We start from the raw sequence: 21,062 nt of genomic DNA on the forward strand, positions 1-21,062 counted from the left end.
TTCCCTTTACAAAGGCAGAAATTTCCAGATGTTATTACCCGTCGGGAAATTAACATGGGACACACTTCGAACCGTATTTACATATTCACTATGTGAAAACAGCTGAAGGATGAATTTGTATCAGGGAGTCGTGCTATTTACCGCTAGTATCAGGTTTAAGCAAGAAGTGACGTTTCCGTTAGAAACAATAGACGGCGTTCAAGTCATTTTTATTAATAGCAAGCAAACGAGTCATTTACAAATCGCGCACAGGCCGTGCTACTCTTGGGTGTAGCGGTAGGTAGCAGCGGCTGGGGTAACAAATGGACCACGTGGGAATATATGATGAGAGTAGCAAGCGCTGATCGTGAAATATGGAGTAGCCACACCTCCAAAAAGCTGACGACATGAATATAATGATGTTTAAAAACATACACTACTTAGACACGTAATGTCTCATTCATCATAAAAATGCCCACATTGATACATAAATTGATATTAAATACAATTTAGTTATGTTTAGTGTGAATTGTACTGTGAAACCGATTACGCGCGACAGTTTACGAAGATGCACGAAGGTGAGTTAAAAATTATGAAAAATCAGGTCAGTGGAGTGGTGGTCTCCAGTAGTACTGGAAGTCAGACAATGTAGTGGAATTAGGACATCTACAAGTTGAGAAAGTATTAACTCAACTGTTCAACATTAGAAAATTCGGTGTATAACACAGGTACAAGTAAAGTAAGTTTAAGAATATTGTGTGTTACTTTGGGTGATGCTGTGATGCCAATTCTGTGTATCTTGCGATTCTTCGTTGATAATGAACTGTTGGTTGGATGGTTGGTTTGCAGATTAAAAGGACCAAACTGGAAGGTTATCAGTCCCTAATGAACTGCTTTCACCACTGCACGCAAAGCTAGATAAAGGTGTGCTACAGAAAAAAAAAGTATTCTGAGTAAAGCAAAATATCCGCTCATGCAACGAAAGTTATTCTTAATGAAAGAAATGGTTGGAACACTGTCGCAAGTTGAATTATTAGTCTCCTTTATTTATTGATGGCTACTACTTTCGGACTTGCGTCTGTTCTCAATAAAAAGCCCGAGCAACTCACGATCAATAAATAAAGGAGACTCTCTTAATGCAACTTACGGCAGTATTCGAATCATTTTTTTAAAATTAGAGTTGGCGACCCACTTCACATCCGCTGTGCTGGAGATCTGTAAGTGACTCATTCTCGTACATAGATTTAAAGTCGCAACAGGTCAGGGAACCGCAAGACACGCCACACGGCGGCTGTTGAGAAGCAGTGGCACGCCGCAGTTACAGCTGAAACTGTTGGTAAGTATGTGGAGTGATATGCAGACTGCCTTACTGTTCAATATTTCGGTCGCTGAAGGATAAGTAAATATCATTGGCGGAGAGTGTATTAGGGAATGACAGAAGCAGCGTGTGATCTTGGTAGTTTATAGTAACTTAAGGTACGGAAACCAGTAAACAGGGATCGTAATGAAGAGTCTACAAAAATACACACGGCTAAACTTGTTGCTTGATTCTTTCATCCTAACATTGAATCATTACTGCACATCAGATATGAGACGTGCAGTAAACCACTACAGCTGTGACATTTTTTGCAGACCCCGTCTACATTGTGAGACTGGCTCCTCGTGGGGCTGCTGAAGCACAGTGTTAACTAGCGAGCCTCATCCTAGAGGAGTTTGATATAGTGTTGTTTCAACCTGCCGGAAGTTCTTAAAGTTCAGTTTTATCGGCGGCACTTGCTCTGGCAGTAGTTGATGAAGTACAAGTTGTTTGGCGTGCCTTACCTGGCTGGAGCTGGATGGCAGAGAAGGCCTCAGGATCTCCGGCGGCTGTGCTCCGCGGTGAGCTGCGACCCCAGGCTCGGTTTCGGACCTGTGCGATGAGTTCCCATTAGTCACCGATTACAAATAAGCGTACAATTGTCTTATTATTTAGAGTTTCAACTGTTTCATCTTGCAGTGGACCTCTTAAGCAGATTCGTTCCTACGCAATTATGTCACACGAATCTGAAGCAGAGGTCAAGAAATCATAGATGACTGACGAAATATTCGAGCTTAAGGATGGAACAATAAGGTTCTTTAGGAATGGATTTAATAGCAAATGTTACACGCCAAATCCTAATAAATGTGCGGGTCATGTAAAGATAATAAAAAAGATGTGACTGTGGAAAAAATCGACACATAATGTAGCACCTTCCTGATGTTGGTAGACACTCAAAGACAGGATTATCTACAGAGCACGACCTGGCCTACAGGACAGGTGAAATAAACGCGGCGCACATTGTGGCAACTAGCTTCAAAACGTGGCCGGAATAGAAATAGAAAAAGGCACACCTTCAGACTTTACTACCGCGATACCTTGGGTAGATGGCACAGCTGCATACTTATCTCTTGCAGTGGAGGCATTCCAGTAACAATTCGATGAGATGCGAGCCGTTACGATTTCCGGTGTACAGTGATTCGGACAAGAAGACATGTTTCAGATATTGCGTCTGTGGTCTGTCTAACATATGACAGCGATCCTGCCCAGTTGCCAAATTCAGAAGAACGCAAAATCCCCAAGACTGGCTAAGTTTCACGGAAGCTCGAAATTTAGTGCGGACGTCAATGCGAGATGCTTTTAATAGTTTCCACAAAGAAACATTGTCTCAAAATATGGTAGAAAACCCAAAGAGATTCTGATCGTATGTAACGTACGCCAGTGGCAAAAAAACAGCCAATACCGTCACTGCGCGGTAGCGATGGAAATGTTCCCGATGATGGTGCCACTAAAGCGGAGTTACTAAATATAGTTTTCTGTAATTCCCTCACGAAAGAAGACGGAGTAAATATTCCAGAATTCGAAACCAGAACAGCTGTTAGCATGAGTGACATAAAAGTAGATATCTTAGGTGTTGCGAAAGAACTCAAATCACTTAAGAAAGGCAAGTCTTCCGGTCCCGATGGTATACCAATCTGATTCCTTTCACAGTATGCAGACACTTTAGCGCCTTTCTTCGCAATCATATACAACCGCTCACACGACGAAAGGTCTGTTCCTAAAGACTGGAAAGTAGCACAGGTCACACTAATATTCAAGAAAGGTAATACGAGTAACCCATTGAATTACAGACCCATATCACTTACCTCAATTTCCAGTAGGTTTTTGGAGCATATACAGCACTCGAACATTATGAATCACCTTGAACTTATTGTTACATAACCAACACGGATTCAGAAAATATCGTTCATGTGCAACGCAGCTAGCTCTTTATTCCCATGAAGTAATGAGTGCTGTCGGCAAGGGATCTTACATCGATTCCATATTCCCAGATTTCCAAAAGGCTTTTGATACCGTTCCTCACAAGCGACTATTAATCAATTTGCGTGCATATGGAGTATCGTCTCAGTTGTGTGACTGGATTCCTGATTTCCTCTCAGAGAGGTCACTTTTCGTAGTGATAGACGGTAAATCATCAAGTCGAACAGAACTGATATCTGGCGTTCCGCAAGGTAGTGTCATAGGCCCTCTGTTGTTCCTGATTTACATGAATGATCTAGGTTATAATCTGAGCAGCCCCCTTAGATTGTTTGCAGAAGACGCTGTAATTTACCCTCTAGTAAAATCATCTCATGATCAGTTCCAGTTACAAAATGATCTGGAGAGAATTTCTGTATGGTCCAAAAAGTGGCAATTGGCACTAAACGCCGGACGTTGTGGCCGAGCGGTTCTAGGCGCTTCAGTCTGGAACCGTGCGACCGCTATGGTCGCAGGTTCGAATCCTGCCTCGGACATGGATGTGTGTGATGTCCTTAGGTTAGTTAGGTTTAAGTAGTTCTACGTTCTAGGGGACTGATGACCTCCGATGTTAAGTCCCATACAGCTCAGAGCCATTTGGGCCATTTGGCACTAACCAAATGAAAAGTGCGAGGTCATCCACATGGGTACTAAAAGAAATCCGATAAATTTTGGGTGTGCGATATATCGTAAGTCTAAGGGCTGTCAGTTCGACTAAATACCTAGGAACTACAATTACGAGCAACTTAAATTCGAAAGAACATATAGATAATATTGTGGGGAAGGCGAAACAAAGACTGCGCTTTGTTGGCAGAATACTTAGAAGATGCGACAAACCCACTAAAGAGACAGCCTACATTACACTTGTCCGTCCTCTGCTGGAATATTGCTGCGCGGTGTGGTATCCTTACCAAGTAGGATTGACGGAGGACATCGAAAAAGTGCAAAGAAGGGCAGCTCGTTTCGTGTTATCGTGCAACAGGGGTGAGAGTGTCACTGATATGATACGCGAGTTGGGGTGGCAGTCACTGAAACAAAGGCGATCTTCTTTACGGCGAGACCTATTTACGAAATTTCAATCACCAATGCTAAAATATTTTGTTGACACCCAACTACGTAGGGAGAAGTGATCATCATAATAAAATAAAAGAAATCAGAGCTCGAACGGAAAGATTTAGGTGTTCCTTTTTCCCACGCGCCATTCGAGAGTGGAGTGGTAGAGGGAATGGTAGAGAAGTAGTATGAAAATGGTTCGATGAAACCTCTGCCAGGCACTTGATTATGAATTGCAGAGTAACCATGTAGATGTAGATAAAACAGGGTGGGTAGCACTCCAGAAGGTATGTTAATGAAATTTTTAACCGGTGTATTGACGTACATCGTCTGAAAACTAAACTGCTACCGAAGTGATCCGAAGTCGCCGCCTACAAAATTTTCTCTGCGCGGCGCCACTTTTGTAAATGACTTTCCTAGTATCTTAACAGAATACTTAACGAGTTCAAATTTATTTGCATGTGCATATTTGATAGTTTACACACTCCTGGAAATGGAAAAAAGAACACATTGACACCGGTGTGTCAGACCCACCATACTTGCTCCGGACACTGCGAGAGGGCTGTACAAGCAATGATCACACGCACGGCACAGCGGACACACCAGGAACCGCGGTGTTGGCCGTCGAATGGCGCTAGCTGCGCAGCATTTGTGCACCGCCGCCGTCAGTGTCAGCCAGTTTGCCGTGGCATACGGAGCTCCATCGCAGTCTTTAACACTGGTAGCATGCCGCGACAGCGTGGACGTGAACCGTATGTGCAGTTGACGGACTTTGAGCGAGGGCGTATAGTGGGCATGCGGGAGGCCGGGTGGACGTACCGCCGAATTGCTCAACACGTGGGGCGTGAGGTCTCCACAGTACATCGATGTTGTCGCCAGTGGTCGTCGGAAGGTGCACGTGCCCGTCGACCTGGGACCGGACCGCAGCGACGCACGGATGCACGCCAAGACCGTAGGATCCTACGCAGTGCCGTAGGGGACCGCACCGCCACTTCCCAGCAAATTAGGGACACTGTTGCTCCTGGGGTATCGGCGAGGACCATTCGCAACCGTCTCCATGAAGCTGGGCTACGGTCCCGCACACCGTTAGGCCGTCTTCCGCTCACGCCCCAACATCGTGCAGCCCGCCTCTAGTGGTGTCGCGACAGGCGTGAATGGAGGGACGAATGGAGACGTGTCGTCTTCAGCGATGAGAGTCGCTTCTGCCTTGGTGCCAATGATGGTCGTATGCGTGTTTGGCGCCGTGCAGGTGAGCGCCACAATCAGGACTGCATACGACCGAGGCACACAGGGCCAACACCCGGCATCATAGTGTGGGGAGCGATCTCCTACACTGGCCGTACACCACTGGTGATCGTCGAGGGGACACTGAATAGTGCACGGTACATCCAAACCGTCATCGAACCCATCGTTCTACCATTCCTAGACCGGCAAGAGAACTTGCTGTTCCAACAGGACAATGCACGTCCGCATGTATCCCGTGCCACCCAACGTGCTCTAGAAGGTGTAAGTCAACTACCCTGGCCAGCAAGATCTCCGGATCTGTCCCCCATTGAGCATGTTTGGGACTGGATGAAGCGTCGTCTCACGCGGTCTGCACGTCCAGCACGAACGCTGGTCCAACTGAGGCGCCAGGTGGAAATGGCATGGCAAGCCGTTCCACAGGACTACATCCAGCACCTCTACGATCGTCTCCATGGGAAATAGCAGCCTGCATTGCTGCGAAAGGTGGATATACACTGTACTAGTGCCGACATTGTGCATGCTCTGTTGCCTGTGTCTATGTGCCTGTAGTTCTGTCAGTGTGATCATGTGATGTATCTGACCCCAGGAATGTGTCAATAAAGTTTCCCCTTCCTGGGACAATGAATTCACGGTGTTCTTATTTCAATTTCCAGGAGTGTAGATGACGGCTAATTTTTTACTGTGCGGCTGTGCTTCACGGTACACACCTGTAATGCAAAAAAGCACAATATTCTGCAATAACGCACAACATTCTGCAGTAATATACAATAATTAATAAATATATTAACGATCAACTAAACAATTGCTTAATTAATGAATTGAAGATTAATCAGCAAACAATGTATCGTAAATGACTCTGTCATGAAAGCTTTGAATGATTTCTTTTTCAGCACCTGCTTCTCATTCGAAAACCTACACTCGTAGGCGATTATGTGACTTAGTGCGAGCTGTGTGGGCTGCAGGTACTGATGGCCAAGTCGCGGCTGGACAGTCGGATTTGTCTGAGGACGCAAACAGTGTTTCAGCTGACTGCTACGGATTAAAAGTAACTGCGATCAATTTTGTCGAAATTGGAGATGATGTGGAACCAGGCTCACCAGAAACGCAACCGATTTGCCGTTGTCAGAACAGTGGTTGGACAGATTAATTATACTTTTGTAGTGAGTACCCTCCATGTTCGTATCATCGTCCATTTAAACACTTCGTGCTTTGTATTATTAGTGTGTTAGTATTAATTTTGCATTATATAACAGTGATAATGACGCCAATGACGAATCGACTACGATTTAGATTGAAATATGTAAAATATCGATTACAACGTTTGAATACGGAAATTCCGATCTCCAATTCGTTATCAGTGACCTCAAAATACCCTATACTCGAAGTTTTACTCGAATCCGCTCAATTTGTATATTATTTATAATTTTATAACTTTGATCCGGCATGCTGGATCAGATAAATTTTGAATTTTGTAATTCCGACATCCGACTCTTTATCAGCGATCCCAAAAATGTAAAAAGGACGGAGTTTTGTAGTATTTTATATCCAGTTTCATATTACGTCCACGTTTTGAAACGAGTTGGTTCACTGTGCGCCTCTGGGATTTAAAGTAACATCCCACTCAGTGCTAACCGTGGAAAGTATCGGCTATTTGCAGGAAGCCCTGGTTAAGTTGCTCACTGATGGAGACGGATAAGGATTACAATTCGACTTTAAAAACTGTTTAGTGGTTAACAACTGGAGACATTCCGAGAAAAAGTTACAAACATAAGCTGAGAGGATGAATCATTGAAAATAAATCCATATCACGAAGAACAGCAAACGTTGGTAGAGATCTGAAGAATATCTACACAAAGAACACACATGGCAAGTCTAAATTAAACGTACGCTTGTAACAGGCCTGGGAGAGAGTGCACGAACAGTTTGCGTCATGCCAGAGAGAGAATGGTGCACTCATGAGACGGTGGTCGAAGTGACAAAGGGCCTGGTGTCACTAACGTCTTGGCGCGGGGTGAGCGACATTATGACGGCCTGCTCAGAGTAAGGAGGAGGCAAGCGGCGGCTAGCTGCCAGGTGGCAAATGCTTGAGCAAAGCGTGTCGTGCCGGCGTCGCCCTACGTTGGGCGATGTGCACGCAGGCTAGCGAAAGAGAGAATGCGGGTGGCGGCGATTGCGCTCCAGACTTCCGTGGCCTCGAGATGCTGCACTTTAGTGAGCTTTAGAGCATAGAAAATAGGGCCGTTGCCAGTCACAGGGAATAGCAGAGACCAAGGACCACCTGTTGTGTCACAGAGAAATGACCACGTCTTTTGCAAGACAGCGCTTTCTCATCATGCCTCTGTTTCAACCGACGTAAGCGGTTGTCCCTGTGTACCTGCGCTCCCACGAGGCAGAGAAGCATTTGAAACTTTAGGCACTTCTTAAGAGTTGCCGTCATTGTCAACTTTCCTCTGAAAGACTGCTGTTGGAATCTGTTTATTCCAGTCTCCTTTTTCTTGGGAATTTAATTAAGTTGTCCATCTTAAATTTAAATATAAGCGAACGCGAAATAGAATTACTACGCCAAAACGAATTCACCCATGGGTTTGTCAGTCGGAAAGGGTTCATAGTCTGTAACTATGAAGACGTGCTGAAAAGTAATGCCTCCGAATTTTGTATGTGGAAGCTCTTAACGCATCTAAACAGATCATTTCTCCCAACGACAGACCAGTTTGTTGATACGGTAACTGTAAATTTGCTTGGTTTTGTTTTCGGAGCCACAACAATGCTTCTATTTGCACCGCATCACTATCAAAGTGAACTGCTCGGAATTGATCTTTAAGTTTTGGGAACATGAGAGAATTGGATGGGGCGATGTCGGGACTATATGGTGGATGATCTATGAACCCAAGACGTCGGACTGTTGCAGATGTAGCAACTCTCGTGTGAAGTCTGGTACTGCCAAACTGAATGAGAGCGTGTTCCATGTGCGGACGAACTTTCCGAATTCGCAACTCGATTACGACGCGCTGTTTCTCATGCACAGACTTAGATAAGTTACCACCGTATTACATGCTACAGTTCGGAGCCCGCTAGAGGCAGCGGCTGCAAATAAAAATGCATGAAGGATAAAGATGTAGGATGTTAACAACGTTTGTTTCATTTCAAAATGTTTGAGAGTTTTCGCATAAAAAAGAAAATTCAGAGACATTCCTTTCCGGCATGCCCTAGTAGATGGAACGATTATGAATTGCTCTTTCTTTATTAGAACGCTTGCACGAGCGCACACGTTGTAAGTAGGCCGTTTATGTTTTCTTATTGGCAATGTTACGTAGCGCTCTGTATGAAAATCACTGGCTGTGTCGTGTGCAGTCTGTGGCTGGTTTGCAGTGTTGTTGGCCATTGTAGTGTTGGGCAGCTGGATGTGAACAGCGCGTAGCGTTGCGCAGTTGGAGGTGAGCCGCCAGCAGTGGTGTATGTGAGGAGAGAGATGGCGGAGTTTTGAAATTTGTAAGACTGGATGTCATGAACTGCTATATACATTATGACTTTTGAACACTATTGAGGACTACAGTGGGTCTGCATCTTTGATGACCCACCAATACCATTATTTCTACAAGGACTACGGTGGGTCTACACCTTTGCTGACTCAACAGTACCATTATTTCTACAAAGACTGCAGTGGGTCTGCACCTCTGGTGGCCCACCAATACCACAATCTCTACCAGGGCTACAGTGGGTCTACTGTGTGATGACCTACCTACCAATATTCTTCAAAACATCGACTGACTCTGCTGTTGGTTTGCTCTGTTGTGGCCCATTACCTGTGTGCATGTCAAGACTCAGCACTGTCTTTCTGTTGGAAGGACAACACTATTTCTTCAAGATGGCATGGAAATCCACTACTTCCGTGTGCATTCTCTTTTACTACTCAGACTTTGAAAAAAAAAAAACACTGTAATTTTACTTTGATGATTGATCATGACTGTCTTTATGGGACTGTGAGAAAATTTTAGCTTTTGACCAACATTGTATCAATAAGTGTGTGCATTTGATATCTTTGTTATTGTAGTTATGAAAAATTTTTTCAAATCATTATTGGCCCAAAACAATTTGTAAAATTTTTTGTGGGGAGCATGGGGGCTATGTAAGTAGGCCGTTTATGTTTTCTTATTGGCAATGTTACGTAGCGCTCTGTATGAAAATCACTGGCTGTGTTGTGTGCAGTCTGTGGTTAGTTTGCATTGTTGTCTGCCATTGTAGTGTTGGGCAGCTGGATGTGAACAGCGCGTAGCGTTGCGCAGTTGGAGGTGAGCCGCCAGCAGTGGTGGATGTGGGGAGAGAGATGGCGGAATTTTGAAATTTGTAACACTGGATGTCATGAACTACTATATATATTATGACTGTTAAGGTAAATACATTGTTTGTTCTCTATTAACATCTTTCAATTGCTAACTATGCCTATCAGTAGGTAGTGCCTTCTGTAGTCTGAATCTTTTATTTAGCTGGCAGTAGTGGCGCTCGCTGTATTGCAATAGCTTGAGTAACGAAGATTTTTGTGAGGTAAGTGATTTGTGAAAGGTACAGGTTAATGTTAGTCAGGGCCATTCCTTTGTAGGGATTTCTGAAAGTCAGATTGCGTTGCGCTAAAAAAATATTGTGTGTCAGTCATGTATAATTGTTCTAAGGGGACGTTTCAACGTACGCATCCCTACGTGTGACCACCCTGGGGACTGTAGTTAGTTACAACGGTGGCGAGGCTGGCAGGCCCTTGGTTCACCTGGGGTGGGCGCTCAGTTGCACATTTGCACGTCTGTTCGCCCGTGCGCACCTCCACAGCCACCGTTCAGCCCTGTCGCGTACGACCAACTGTGCACCACAGGCACCTCCGCGCCGGCTTGTGTCAGCCTCATTTTCCTTTCCACGGTATACTTTACCCACGAAAACACACCAACTGTTTAGAAACCTAACCTTTCGGAAATGCTTCCACTCCTGGGCACGAAGCCTGTGACCGTACCCTTCTGGATGTCAGATAAATCGCTCTGTTTTCGCATTACGCCAACGGCTGCTCTGTTTCCCGCATCCACGAGAGACGCTTTATGTACCCTCCACTGCTAGTGCTGCCACTTACCGTCTGAGAGTGGTTATTGCTAGCTGACCTCGAACATAGGCAGTTGTCACATTAATGCGACTGGACAGTGTAAAATTACTTGTGAATTTTTCGCATTTAGTTTAAAATCGTACATTATGCGCCCATCTAACCACTATAGACGGATCATCGTTCATGTGGACGATCGTAATATTGGTACCTTAGGTCAAAGGGAGATCGTCGGCATGGAAACGGTAAATTACTTGCAGGATAAAACCGAAGAGATAACAATGACAGACAAGAAAAACAATAGTGTGCCCCTGACTGGCCCCTGTGGCACTACTGTGGCAACAAGGATGTCTTTTCATACCCAAAGGCAACACGTTGCTGTCCGTTTTTCAAGTAGCTTTCAAACCATTTGAGTGAGCTATCTGAACATTTCAGCTGTCGCGTTCTTATGAGTAGTGGTTCAAAGATGACGGTATCAACACGAAGAACCATGCGACACACTTTGTAACTTGGCTTGAGGAGTATATACTACTGGCCATTAAAATTGCTACACCACGAAGATGACGTGCTGCAGACGCGAAATTTAGCCGACATCAAGAAGATGCTGTGATATGCAAATGATTAGCTTTTCAGAGCATTCACACAAGGTTGGCACCAGTGACGACACCTACAACTTCCTGGCATGAAGAAAGTTTCCAACCGATTTCTCATACACAAACAGCAGTTGACCGGCGTTGCCTGGTGAAACGTTGTTGTGATGCCTCGTGTAAGGAGAAGAAATGCGTACCATCACGTTTCCGAATTTGATAAAGCTCGCATTGTAGCATATCGCGATTACGGTTTATCGTATCGCGACATTGCTGCTCGCGTTGGTCGAGATCCTATGACTGTTAGCAGAATACGGAATCGGTGGGTTCAGGAGGGTAATACGGAACGCCGTGCTGTATCCCAACGGCCTCGTATCACTAGCAGTCGAGATGACAGGCATCTTATCCACATGGCTGTAAGGGATCGTGCAGCCACGTCTCGATCCCTGAGTCAACGGATGGGTAGGTTTGCAAGACAACAACCATCTGCACGAACAGTTCGACGACGTTTGCAGCAGCATGGACTATCAGCTCGGAGACCATGGCTGCGGTTACCCTTGACGCTGCATCACAGACAGGAGCGCCTGCGTTGGTGTACTCAACGACGAACCTGGGTGCACAAATGGCAAAACGTGATTTTTTCGGATGAATTCAGGTTCTGTTTACAGCATCATGATGGTCGCATCCGTGTTTGGCGACATCGCGGCGAACGCACATTGGAAGCGTGTATTGCTCATCGCCATACTGGCGTATCGCCCGGCATGATGGTATGGGGTGCCATTGGTTACACGTCTCGGTCACCTCTTGTTCACAATGACGGCACTTTGAACAGTGGTCGTTACATTTCAGATGTGTTACGACCCTTCATTCGATCCCTGCGAAACCCTACATTTCAGCAGGATAATGCACGACCGCATGTTGCAGGTCCTGTACGGCCCTTTCTGGACACAGAAAATGTTCGACTGCTGCCCTGGCCAGCACATTCTCCAGATCTCTCACCAATTGAAAACGTCTGGTCAATGGTGGCCGAGCAACTGGCTCGTCACAATACGCGAGTCACTACTCTTGAGGTCTGGAACCGCGTGACCGCTCCGGTCGCAGGTTCGAATCCTGCCTCGGGCATGGATGGGTGTGATGTCCTTAGGTTAGTTAGGTTTAATTAGTTCTAAGTTCTAGGCGACTGATGACCTCAGAAGTTGAGTCGCATAGTGCTCAGAGCCATTTGAACCATTTTTGAACTACTCTTGAGGAACTGTGGTGTCGTGTTGATGCTGCATGGGCAGCTGTACCTGTACACGCCATCCAAGCTCTGTTTGACTCAATGCCGAGGCGTATCAAGGTCGTTATTACAGCCTGAGGCGATTGTTCTGGGTACTGATTTCTGAGGATCTATGTACCCAAATTGCGTGAAAATGTAATCACATGTCAGTTCTAGTATAATATATTTGTCCAATGAATACCCGATTATCATCTGTATTTCTTCTTGGTGTAGCAATTTTAATGGCCATTAGTGTGGATCCTGACGTGGGCGATTTATGAGTTGAGTATTGATAAGCTCCATCGATATGAGATTCTCCCGAGACTTCTAGTCGCAGCCCGGAACACAGCTCTGGTCCACCAGCAAGTTTCAAAGGCCGCTGCTCGGTGAATGATTCACCCTGAATATACCTGCCAAGCGCAGCAGAACCTGCTGCAGTTGCACGCGACATGCAGCCGCAGATTACGCCACGGCGCGTCACATGAGCGGCCGGCCTGTCACACAGAAGCGGAAAATCACGGCGGTCCAGGCGGCGGGCAGCGCAAGGCCAGCTGACTTCACAGCGGGAGCCGCTGATCGGCTGACTTCACCCGATAAAAACCAGCCGCGCAGGGGCGTCGTTGGTTTCTGGGAACCCAACGAGGCGTGGTTGAGGGAGGTGGGGGCAGCGCCGGTTGCCTCTGTATCCTGTCCCAGCCGCTCACATACTAACAACACGACAGGTTCGGTGCGTAACGCGTAGTTTCGTAGAACGGCCGAAACGCCGCTTGTTGCTTACATCCCGGTAAAAAAAAAAAAAAAAAAAAAAAAAACCTAATTGCAAGCGTTCACAATGTGGTTTCTTCCCACGTGATGCCACTTCATATTTCAAATATGAGCTTCAGCGTGATCTTTTCAATTCACGGTCAGTTTTCTGATCATGCGTACTTAGGACCCGTTCGAGGCAACGTGTCATTTGTGCCTCTTCTCCCCATCTTTCCTCGTATATAATAGTCGCCGTTCCTCGGGCTTTCGTAAAGAGCTTTAAAAATAACGGCAAATCTAGTGAGGGTTGTTTTTGCTACTAATTATGATACATTCTTTGCACAAAATTTCCACCAGGGGTGCCACTAGCATCCCTCTCAGCTTCGCGCCCGTCGGGGCACATTTCTTGTTTCGAAATATCGAATAACTGTCTCTCACAATAAAGCTTTAGCGCCTTCTACCTAAGGTAGATGCGAGTGCGTAGTGTAGGAACTGTTCGTGCCTTAGCTACAATGTCAGGAGGTTCTGTTTTAGTTAGCCTGCCGGTGTGGCCGATCGGTTCTAGGCGCTTCAGTCGCAGGTTCGAATCCTGCCTCGGGCATGGATGTGTGTGATGTTCTTAGGTTAGTTAGGTTTAAGTAGTTCTAAGTTCTAGGGGAGTGGCTGAAAACAGCTAGTAAAACCGCCACCCCCCCCCCCGCCCCCCACAAAAAAATTCGGCCCTATCCCCCACTCTCTCTCTCACTCATACGCACACACACGGTATAAACATCATAAACAGAAGTTAGTAACGAACATATACTTCGTTAGGGTGGAAACACATAGGTAAACATACCAGAGACGATGAAACACGTAATGGAGTCGCAATATTTACACTATGAAAAGAAGTATACGACGAAATAGTTGTATCAAGTGACAGAAGAACGATAGTCCACCACAAAAAGACTGAAAAACATGGTGAACAGTATGTGGATGGCGAAAACACAAAGATGTGAATATAGAACAGTGATAAAACTGGTAGTGCGACCTCCAGACCATATGTGAGGAAACGCAGATCAGCAAATCGTAAGTAATTACATTTCTACAAAAAAATCGCGAAGTGAACTGTTTCGATAATCTATAACTAACAAAACAACATCATTATAGATCCCACTGATGATGCCTTAGGGAAAGGAGAAGGCGAAACGCGTATGGGATAAATAATACAACTAGCAGCAGGAAAAGGCAGTTTAGTTTGCAAAACAAGTATTTATATGCTTGCTGCGGAGGATGGCCACACAAACAAACTTGTTAAATGTGCAATTATTCTGGAGACGATACAGACAAAGATGGAAAAATCCACTGAAACAGCGACTCTGACACAGGGCAGGTTGTCATGAAACGGTGCCTGTGAACGAGCATCATGGAAATGGCCAAGCTGGTCTGCTGTTCACGTTCTACTATCGGCAGCATCTGTGGAAAGTGGTTGAAGGACGGTGGAACTAGGAGAAGGTGACAGGTTGTTCGAGGTCCGTGTCTCATCGCCATCGTGGATGTGGGCGGTTTGTCCTGTCTGTAAAGCAGAAGCGGCGATCTTTGGAAGATAAGACCACAAAATGCAGCGCCGGTGCAGGTACAAGGGTTTCAGAACACACCGTTCAGTTGCACATTGCTGAACATGGGGCAGACCACCGTTACGTGTTCCTCTGTTGACCAAACGACATGGTCAAGGCGATTACAGTGAACACGGGATAATTGAGATTGCACCGTGGATCAACGGAAACTAGTAGCCTGCTAGGATAAATCACGTTTGATATTGTAGCAGGTGGATGGGCGTGTCCTGATTCGCAGTTATCCAGGCCACCGGCTGCTCGAAACGTGCACCACACTACGGACGCAGATGTGTGGGAGCAGCATTAAGCTATGGGGGACATTCATGTGGGCTTCCATAGCATCTGTGCTAGTAGTCGAAGGCACCAAGACAGTTGTGGACCACGCGAACATTGTTGGGAACCACCTGCATCCCTTTCTTCTTGATTTACTCCCCGACGACGATGGCAGGTTCTTGTAGGATGACTGTATCTGTCACAAGGCCAATATCGTGCTATGATGTTTAGAGGAGCATGATACGCTGATGTCTCGGAAATAAAAGTCACTTGATCACAACCCAATGGAACACATCCGGGACGCTATCGAGTGGCTGCTCCGAGCCACAAACCATGGGGCCGTCACTTACTCTAACTGCCCGACCTGTATGGAGACAGCTGATATCACATACTTCGGGAAACTCACCAAGGACTTGTCGATTCCACGACAAGTGTATTCGTGGCGTTCTAGTGGTGTAATAATGCGCTGTCAAGTAGGTGGTCATGACGTTTTGGTTGATCAGTTTGTGATTTTCAGATACCACGTTTGTGGCAGCAGTTTACATTCAGATTATACGTTGGGTCACATGCGGAGAAATCATAAGTGACATACATCCAACCATCTGCACACCTGCTTACATGTTCGCCCCCGGTAGCTGATTGGTCAGCGCGACTGATTGTCAATCCTAAGGGCTCGGGTTCGATTCCCGGCTGGGTCGCAGATTTTCTCCGCGGTTGGGTGTTGTGTAATCCTTATCATCATAATTTCATCCCCATCGACGTGCAAGTCGCCGAAGTGGCGTCAAATCGAAAGACTTGCACCCGGCGAACGATCTACCCGACGGGAGGCCCTAGTCACACGACCTGCTTACATGCCAATTGTCTAAAACGAAATAGTGTGGCGGTTAACAGAAAAACTTTTTTTCGAAACAGTAATTTTGCTGTCTGAGTTGCTGCAATATATGGGAATTAGCATGAATGACGAATCGCAACGGAGTCGATTTCGGATAATTTTAGTACTAACATTGGTATGTACAAATTTTTGTGAGGGGTACGTAATACAATAATCTCTCTCTCTCTCTCTCTCTCTCTCTCGAGGTGAGTGGTCATCGCGGCATATTGCCATGCGATGGGCTGGGGTTCGATTCCCAGGGCGATCGGAGATTTTCTCCGCTCGGGCCGGTCGCTGTGACCGAGCGATTCTAGGCGCTTCAGTCCGGAACCGCGCTGCTGCTACGGTCGCTGGTTCGAATCCTGCCTCGGGAATGGATGTGTGTGATCTCCTTAGGTTAGTTAGGTTTAAGTAGTTCTAAGTCTAGGGGACTGATGGCATCAGATGTTAACTCCCATAGTGCTTAGAGCCATCTGAACCATTTTTTCTCTGCTCGGGGATTGTGTGGTGCGTTGTCTTCGTCATAATTTCATCCTCATCGAGATGCAAGTCTTAGAGGTGGTGTCGTCTAAAAGGACTTGCGCCAGGCGAGAGGCCCTAGGCACAACCACACTTCATTTCACCCTATAAATGTACCCGAAGATTTGTCACTGTCGCTGTCAACGTTCTCATTTAGCAAATTACTGTACGAAGCTGCTCTTCTTTCCATTTTCATAATTACTGCTTCCAGGTTGTTACTAGATCGGAATTAGTTTGACAGACATCGTTCACAGACATTCTGCTCGTCTGCGCAGCGGAATGGAACAGCACCCGCAGACTTCTGCGAACACTTACGGCCTCAGGGGCTCGCCACGCCGCGCCACGAGAAAAAAAGCAACCGGTTGTGCGTTCTTTTTTTCGCAGTAGGACACTCTAGCCGCAGATGAGTGTGACTCAACGAGCAACAATGTGATCCAAAATTGCGGGGCGTCAAAACAACGTGCGCCTAGACTCGAACTGCTGCCTTGTGCGACCACAGTGAGTGGCACCCTTGCCGTCTTGCGTGGAGGGATTAGATATTTGCCTGTTCGCTCTGCATAAATGTTAGGCCTACAGTGGTTGCCATGGTCAATCTATCACTCCTTATTTACGAATTATATGAGGATCACTCCAAAAGAAATGCACAATGTTTTCTTCAATCATTCAATTTATCTCCCACACCTTTGACATTCTTGCAGTGTGTTGACATATTCTTGATAGACCAAATGTCATTTTCCACATAATCCCCGGCCCTTTCAACTGCCGTTGCGCCGCCGTGGAACTACGGCCTGTACACGTGCACGGTAGAAATCAAGACCAGCACGTCTGAGCCACTGATTAGCAGCCTTCAAGATGGACTCATTATCTTCAAATCTCGTTCCGCGAAATGATTCCCTAAGGTGATGGTCGAGATGGTAATCACTCGGTGCCACATCACGCCTGTAGGGTGGGCAACGTTCTCAAAACTCACCTGGCACAAAACTTTTTCAACATCAACTGCTTCAACATACGCACAAATTCACTTCTCCTACTCCCACTCGGACTGACAGTGCGTTCTCTATTATGCGTTTGTCAGAGAAAATCAGACTGTGAATACGCTGAAGGTTGAGAGGAATCCGTGCAGTGCTCGGTCTGTCGCCGAGCGGGAGGTTCCGAGTATTGGCGTTCCCACTTTCACCAGACAATTTGTTTGCCCAACGACTAACTGTACTGCGATCACCAGGTCCTTCAGTCTCTTCTGAATGTCTCTGTCTCTTGCTTGCAGCACAAGAACTGTATAAAAGCACGTTGCTTCAGACGAACATCAAGTGCAGCTGCCGTCTTGGCGCAGTGTCATGGCAGTGCGCCTTGCGGAAACCTGTAACGTAGCAAATTATTACGAGTTGTCATCTTGCGTTGAAAGCATAGCTTGCCGTGGAGCCAGGAGGAGACGGGTTACTGGGTAGAGCGAGCCGTGTACTTGCTTAAAGCTGCGCGCAATACGTTACACATACTCTCTATGAATCTAAAGAACTACTATTAAATATTAATCGATCTTTTTCATACCTATTATACCAAATTTTACTGATAACACAACCATACTGTTGCAGTTTCAAAACAATAACTTCAATAGTTTCGGAGATATAAATTTTTAACTAAAACATATAATAACCTTGCTGGCATTGTCAAACTGAGGAAGGGGCTCTAAGGTATTCATCTACAGTATCAGTTGAAGCTACAAACAGGGGGATAGGTTCGTATAATCCATTTTTCTGGAATTTTCTTTAGTTTCGTTATCATAGGTTCCTGACGTAATTATAAGTACTTTAGAAAATTATTATTTCATCGTGTTTTGGAGAGACAGAGAGTGAGAGGAGGGCATACGTAAAGTAAGAATGTGATAAATTATTAAAACTATGTAAATGGCTCTAAGCAGTATGGGACTTAACATCTGAGGTCAACAGTCCCCCTAGACTTAGAACTACTTAAAGCTAACAAACCTAAGGACGTCACACACATCCAAGCCCGAGACAGGATTCGAACCTGCGACCGTAGCAGCAGCGCAGTTCCGGACTGAAGCGCCTAGAACTGCTCAGCCACTGCAGCCGGCAAAACTATGTAAATATATGCGTGAGAAAGTTGTTGTGCAATTCGGGAATTTGTGACTTATATCCGAGTGAGCTTGATTTTGTAAAAGCCAGCCAGAAGTGGCTTTGAGTATTAAATTTATTAGTAATTTATTCTGTGGAAAAGAATCGTATTTTGTTTTCATTAAATTTTGTTTAGTTTCGGAATTACGAGGTTTCTAGTCTAAATTATTTGTGGCAATCTAATTGACGGCCATTAGAAATACCGCGAGTATAGAAGTGCTCGAGATGATCTGATTGGCTGCTTAACATTCTAGCCAATAGAAATTCAACATTTCCCGCGCGTTTGAGTAGGGCTTTCTGCCTCATTTCTATGAGTCTATACAGTCACTCGGGAGCCGTCTTCTGGTAAACATCTATGTTAAAGCGCGCTGATCAAATTTGTACCAAAATGAAGAAATTCGCGCCAATGATCGGATCTCGTATCGTTGACGAGGAGAGACTACAATGTTGAGTATTTTGTGAGAGTCTGAGCGATGTGAATTGTTTATTTTAGGAGATATTCACGTGTAAACATTTTATCTCCTACGTAAACTCCACGTGTCGTGATTCGTGCAGGTTACGATACATTATGGCGAGCACTTCTTTAGAAGAAGCCTACTGAACGACTGAATGTGTTTTCTCGCAAATAGTCGTGGGTCAGTGACTGTTTAGGACGCTTACAATATCAGGTCAGGCAAAATATCTTATGACTTCTTTCTGGTGTGAACGTGTAACAGAGACAATCAGTAACATTGCATAACTGATGTCGGGATATCAAATACAGACTTGATAGCCATTTTGTGTGTTTTAAAGACAATAAACCAACTTAGAGGAAATTTTAGACATATTTTTTTCAAACGCTTCACTCAGGAATCCCAAACACTCGACAGCTTAACTTTCAGCTACTGCCCCTGGAGTGGAGTTATGTGGATTTTGCGTGGTAGGTATTTAATCGAATTTTCTTCAACGCTGCTTTTGTCTGCTAAACCAGTATCTACCATCGCAGAGTGAAGGGGCAGACAACCTGAAACCTATCAAGGTAGGTGGACTGACTGTTTAATGGATAGTAAGATATCAACCCGCCCCGTCGCAAACAAGTTGAATTACATTTGAATGCAAGTGGGAAGAATGTTTCCAAGATCCCTGTGAATAGTGAATTTGGATTTTGGACAAAATGTGCAATTTTATGTAGCGACCCTCTTAGCTCAGGATTGCGCCACTGATTAACAAGGAAATCTTTATCGGCGAACCAGGCTCAAATATCACCACACTTGTAAAATTGTCATAAGGTTTGGCGGCCGCCCCGCTTTGACCCGAGGAACAGAGTTCATACTGTCACTGGTCCAACACTGACACTCAGCAGCAGTCTAACTGTATTCAGATGGAGTCCAAGTTCCGGCCGCTGTATCGGAGAAGTACACCTATACTAGTAAACCGCCTCTGTCAAGTTCCTTGCAACTTCCTCCTTAATTTCCACAAATTTAAGATTGCAAGCGCTAAATAAATTTCTTAAAATCGATGTCTTCTCTCCAGCACTATCTCCAACTTACTAAGATCTCCATTAATGTAATACGAAGACTCTATCAATCAAGTAATCACCGAGTTTCAATAGGTGCCTACAAACACCGAATTCACTGATCGGCATTGCACGCTCACGCACACGAACGCACTTGTATATTCTTGTACGCTTTCCGTACTGCAAGGGTAAGACTGAAACATCCTGGTAAATTTGTGTGCTGGGTCGTAACTTGAACCTGGAGCTTTGCTTTTCGTGGGGTTTGTTCGTATCAGCTGAGATGTCCAGGCGCTACTAACAACCCATCGTCACATCACCTGTGTCAGCAACTCTCTCATCCTTTCTAAACTTCACATTAGTTCTCCTACATACCTTGCGCAGGAGAAGGGAGGAGGAGATTAGTGTTTAACGCTCCGTCGACAACGAGATCGGTAGAGACGGAGCACAAGCTCGGATTACGAGAGGATGGAGAAGGAAATCGGCCGTGCTCTATCGAATGAACCATCCCGGCATTTTTGCCTTGAGCGATTTAGGAAAATCACGGAAAACGTAAGTTAGGATGAGTGGACCCAGGTTTGAACCGTCGATCTCCCGAATACGAGTCCAGTGCGCTAACCACTGCGCTGCTCCGCTCAGTCGAAAAAAAATGGTCCAAATGGCTCTGAGCACTACGGGACTTAACATCTGAGGTCATCAGTCCCCTAGAACTTAGTTCCCAACTAAAAGTCCGGCGCCGTTGCATGGCGAGCTTCACCAGACTGCTTTTACATGAATATGTGCCAGTCTCCACGTTATCAGATGTCTCCTTACCATCTCCACAAATACTTCGGACAAAGACTGTTCCCTACGCATTACAAATTCATCAGCCCCCAAATCCCATCGAACCCCAGTTTCCCCAGATCATATGGCGTCGTGTATGGAAATTGG

General features: G+C 45.6%; 1 protein-coding gene across 2 annotated transcripts in view; it reads right to left on the minus strand.

The window, feature by feature from the left end:
* The window catches only part of LOC126187902 (uncharacterized), a 1,224,785-nt gene that overhangs the window by 631,962 nt on the left and 571,761 nt on the right, over positions 1–21,062 (minus strand). For both annotated transcript variants that reach the window (XM_049929256.1, XM_049929255.1), the window contains one exon: positions 1,801–1,888. The gene's annotated coding sequence lies outside the window, so the exon portion shown is untranslated. The remainder of the gene's footprint in view (positions 1–1,800; positions 1,889–21,062) is intronic.

This window comes from Schistocerca cancellata, chromosome 5 (genome assembly GCF_023864275.1).
Source record: "Schistocerca cancellata isolate TAMUIC-IGC-003103 chromosome 5, iqSchCanc2.1, whole genome shotgun sequence".
NCBI lineage: Eukaryota > Metazoa > Arthropoda > Insecta > Orthoptera > Acrididae > Schistocerca > Schistocerca cancellata.